Genomic DNA, 5,483 nt, shown 5'->3' on the forward strand with positions numbered 1-5,483 from the left:
GCCTCGAACTCACAGAGATCCGCCTGCCTCTGCCTCCCGAGTGCTGGGATTAAAGGAGTGCGCCACCACCGCCCGGCATCAGTAAGGTTCTTAAAAATTAGATGAATTTGTGAAACTATCCCAGCCAAACCATTATCCCAGCCAAGAGGTCATTTTCCTCCCAGGTGACCTTTCATTTTCTGTTGTAAAAGTTTTTCCAGTGCCAGTCTGTAAAATGCTCCAATTATAGCCCATAATAACTTCATCTAGAATGGACAAACATCACTTTGGTAGACGTCAATTTGCTCAGTAGATATTCCAAACATCATACCAAAAGTCAATGTTTTCCTGGAGTTCCTGTGAGTCCTACAGTTGGTACACTAAGTTCTTTCTGTGCGTGATCACATCCTACTCCTGACGGTAGTTAGCTTTCCTCCCTTCCAGATCATATGATCCGTGTCTCACCAACACCTGGATGTTCTTGCCCTACTCATCTTTCTTCCTCAGGAGAGTTCTTCCTGGGGTGTTGTCTTAGGCTTGCTATTGCTAATGATGGATCACCCCGATCAAAAGCAAACTGGGGAGGTATAACACGAATTCTAATTGGTCTTAATAATAAAAACCTAGAGTTAAATATTAGGGGGTGAAAACAGAGATCAGAGAAGCAGTGAAGTCAGCCACTAGAGAGACCATTTACCTCTACTGAATCCTCAGACTGAAAGGGCGATCCTGTCTCTACAAATCCTCAGACTGCATTCCCAGACTGCATCTCAGGCTGCATTCAGGCTCCCGTCTCCTCCTGCCTTATAGTTCTCTCTGCCCAGCCATATCACCCCTGTCTCCATTTCCCTAGTGTTGGGATTAAAGGCATGTGATCCCAAGTGTGTGAGCTCTGTTTCTCTTTTAGACTGATTCAATCTTGTGTAGCCCAGGGTGGCTGAACTAACAGAGATCAATCTGCCTCTATCTCCTGAGTGCTGGGACTAAAGGTGTGAGCCACCACAGCCTGGCCTCTAGTGGTTTAGCTCTGCACTCTGATCTTCAGGCAAGCTTTATTTGTTAGATTACGAACAAAATATCACTACATGGAGGAAAGGGTTTACCTGGCATATACCTCCACGTCATAGTCTATCATTGAAAGAAGTCAGGACAGGAAATCAAGCAGGTCTGGAACCTGGAAGGGTGCTGCTTACTGGATTGCCCATCGTGGTTTCTTACAGCACCCAGGCCCACCTGCCCATGGGTGTCCCTACCCACCATGGGCTGAGCCCTCCAACATCAGTCGATCATCAAGCATTTTCTCAACTGAGGCTCCTTCCTATCATCTTATGTTGACATAAAAGTATCCAGTACAGACATACTGACAGTCCTCCCCAATTTGCTGGCCTGGAGATGATTCTCACACTGGGGGGCAGGGGCTTGGCACCACTTCTTTCTCCCAACTAAAGGCTTGCAACTCAGCACCCATGCCCCCCCCCATTCACTCAGGCCTCTGACTATGGCCACCTACCTGCACCAACTGGAGAAACTGAACCTCCAGACTCATTTCTGCCCAGAAACCAATAATAGAGCATTCAGATTTTTAAAACACTGCACTGTAACTTATATTCTTTCATACTCTGCAGTCCACTAAAGGGAAAATAGGCCCATATAAAACTTGCATTAATTAGTACAATAATTCATCTATTTAGTAGATGCTCTAAAGTGCTTGGAAAGGAATTAGTTCCTGCCTTAGGAAGCATATGAAATAGATTTTTAAAAGATTTTATTTCAACAAATTAATTTTAAATTGAATCCTTTCACTCCCAGCCATGATAAAGCACTGAATCTCCCACCCACCTGATGCACTTAAAATAACAGATAAGAGTTGAGGAAATGACAGCGGTAAAACCCTTGCAGTAAGCATGAGGACCAGAATTCAGATCCCCCCTGCACCCCAAAAACACCAGGCAGGTGTGGTAGCCTGCCTAAAAAAAGGAAGGCAAACAAAATCCCCAGGGCAAGCTGGTAAGCTAGACTAGCCAAATAGGTCAGCCCTTCCACAATATATAATTTGGAGGGTAATAGAAAAAGACATCTGACACCAACCTCTGACCTCTGCATGTATGCATATACACACACTCACATTCATTCACATACATGTGTACCTATGCACATGCACACACACTTCCCAAAATATAAATATGAAGAAATAAAATAACATACAAAATATATTAGACATTCAAGTATCAGGCATGAAGAATGCGTGGAAAAGCCAGTCACACATTAATGTGTACAAACACATGTAAAATGTGCATGCACAGATGTGCATGCCAAACACATGAAAATGAAACAAAAACACAAATTAATGTAGTTTTTAGACAGGATTTCATGTATGCCAGGCTGCCTTTGAACTCAACGTGCAGCTTGAACTTGAACTTTTTTTTGTTTTGTTTTTGTTTGTTTGTTTGTTTTTTGAGGCAGGGTTTCTCTGTGTAATAGCCCTAGCTGTCCTGAAACTAGCTTTGTAAAACAGGCTGGCCTCGAACTCACAGAGATCTGTCTGCCTCTGCCTCTGGAGTACTGGGATTAAAGGCACGTCCCACCACCTTGACCAGGCTGACCTTGAACTTCTGATTTTCCTGCCTCCACTTCCTTTCTTTTTTTTCACTTTATGCATATGGATCTTTGGTTTACATGTGTGTCTGTGTCTATAAGCACTTGCATGCCCAGTGCCTGCAGGGGCCAGAAGTGAAGTAAAAGACAGGTGTAAGCCACCATGTGAATCAGACCCAGGTCCTCTGGAAGAGCAGATAGTGCTTTGACCAGCGGAGTCATCTCTAGAGGTCTGAGTAAGAATGACCCCCATTGGCTCACATCAGGGAGTGGCACTATTTGGGAAGGATTAAGAGGTGTTGCCTTGTTGGAGGAAGGGTGCCACTGGGGATGGGCTTTGAGCTTTCAAAAACCTATGCCAATTCCAGAGTCTCTCTTGACTCATCAGGGTGTAGCTCTCAGCTACTTCTCTCGTATGCTTGCCTGTCCCTCTGTTCCCCACCATGATGATAATGGACTAAACCTCTGAAACAGTAAGCCAGCCCCGGTGAAATGCTTTCCTTGAGCTGCCTTGGTCACGGTGTCCCTTCACAGCAGTGTGACAGTGCCTAAGACACCATCTTTCTAACCCCTGACTCCTGTTTTGAAGTTCTGGAATTTACAGTTGTAAACACCAGTTTAAGCGGTGCTGAGAATTGAAGCTAAGGCTTTATAGATGCGAGGAAAGCACTGAAGCCAGAAGTTGCCTTAGTTACTGTTCCATTGCTATGAGGAGACACTTAACGTGATGGTTGCACACTGAAAAGCCACCAAGGTCGGGTAGTAGCGGCACCACACACTTTAATCCTAGCACTTGGGAGGCAGAGTCAGGCAGGTCTGTTTGAGGCCAGCCTGGTCTACTGAGCGAGTTTCAGAAGAACACCCAGGGCTGCAGAGAGAAAGCCTGTCTCAGGGTGTGTGTGGCAGGGGTGGGAAACGACTACCTGAAGGACGAACAACTATGTAACCATGGTTCCGAGAAGAGGGAGGTTTCATGAAATATACACAGTGGACTAGCATTTTCCTGAATTAACAAGAGGATTCAGGGCTTGCTTAAGGATCAAAGGTGTGAGCGCCACCACCCCAGCAATAACAGATTTTAAAAGTTTATCTCCAAAAGTAAACATTGTAACAGGTGCCCACGCCCCTGTTCCCCACATGAACAGAGTAGCACAGGAATGACACTCCATTGCCATCAGAGACAGCACCACCTACTTCCTGAGAACCAGGAACTATTTACCCAGCAAAGTCTTGTTTCAAGGGCCAAGAAGATGACGTGGTGGGTAAATGTGCCTGTTATGCAAACTGAACAACCTAAGTTAGAGCCCAGGGTCACCCAATGGAAAGGGACAATGGAGTCCTGAAAGTTGTTTTCTGCCTGCACAGGTCGGGGCGTGTGCACATGTGCCACATACAAACACAAAATAATGACCTTTACATGGATCTTTCAAGAACAAAGGAAATATAAGGACCCTTTCAAGCATAAAATAGCAAAAGACTGGCTAGATGAGAGCTGGGCGATGGTGGTGCACGCCTTTAATCCCAGCACTCGGGAGGCAGAGGCAGGCGGATCTCTGTGAGTTCGAGACCAGCCTGGTCTACAAGAGCTAGTTCCAGGACAGGCTCCAAAGCCACAGAGAAACCCTGTCTCGAAAAACCAAAGAAAAAAAAAATGCTAGATGAGCCAGTCATGGTGGCTCACACCTGTAACTCCACCGCTTGGAGGCTGGGACAGCACATACTAAGACTCTGTCACAAATAGAAGTTAAATGATATCCTTTTGGCCTGAGGAAAATCATACCAGATGGAAAGTCGTGCCTACACAAACGAAGAGAACAGAAACAGTACTGCATAGCTGGATGAAGCCAGCCCTTCTTTCTGCTCTCCTAACTCCCTTCTTTTCCCCTAAATTTGTTTTGCTATGTACAGTCTTGTCATGTAGCCCCAGGCTAGCCTGAAACTCACCATGGTAGCCCAGGCTGGCCTCTAACTCATGATCTTCCTACCCCATCCTTCCTGAATGCTGAGCTTACAGGGCACACCTCCATATATAGCTAAAATTCTTATTTAAACTGTTTGAGGAAAGTTGTGTGTGGTGACACAAACAGGCAATCTCAACCCTCAGAAGGTTCAAGGTCAGCCTGAACAACGTAGTTAGACACTGTCAACAAACAAGTCTCTTCAGGAGATCACTTATAAACTATTTGTGGTGGTTTGGATGTAACTGACCCCCATATTCTCAGAGAAAGTGAATATTAGGAGGTGTGGTTTTGTGTGTCACTGTGGGGTGGGCTCTGAGGTCTCATGCATGTTCAAGCCACGCCCAGTGTCTCAGACCACCTCTTGTTGCCTGCACAAGATGTAGAACTCTCAGCGACCTCTCCAGCAGCATGTCTGCCTGCACATTGTCATGTCACACCGTGACATAATGGACTGAACCTCTGAACTGTAAGTCAGACAATTAAATGTTTTCCCTTCTAAGAGTTGCTATGGTCATGGTGTCTCTAAAGAGCAATAGAAACCCTAAGACATTATTATCAAATGTTTAAACCCAAATAGTAATCATGTATATTAGTTTAGGATGCTTTAACAAACAACTATTGACTGGGTGACTTAGACAATGAACATTTATTTTATCGCAGTTGTAAAGCTAAAAGTGGGAACTCAGGGAGCCAGCAGATCAGGTTCTGGTGAGGGCTGTTTTCCTGGCTTGCTGATGGCTAGTTTGACACTGAGTCCTCACCTAGGGAAAGAAAATTTACCTTACAGGCTCTAATCCAAACAGTCACATTTAGGCCAGAGCACAGTCCAGTCCATCAAACTACAGTTGAACTTCCCACATACACATGACCAGAGCCCAATAGATGCTTCACGAGAGGTGTGGAAACACACTGCCACAGCTTCTCCTGTGTGTGACGTCTCCAGGAACT

General features: G+C 45.3%; 1 pseudogene; it reads right to left on the minus strand.

The window, feature by feature from the left end:
• Nucleotides 1-1,525, minus strand: part of LOC101983811 — a 3,210-nt pseudogene extending 1,685 nt beyond the window's left edge.
• Nucleotides 1,526-5,483: the final 3,958 nt, after the last annotated feature.

The sequence above is a fragment of the Microtus ochrogaster genome, chromosome 16 (genome assembly GCF_000317375.1).
Source record: "Microtus ochrogaster isolate Prairie Vole_2 chromosome 16, MicOch1.0, whole genome shotgun sequence".
NCBI classification, from domain to species: Eukaryota; Metazoa; Chordata; class Mammalia; order Rodentia; family Cricetidae; genus Microtus; species Microtus ochrogaster.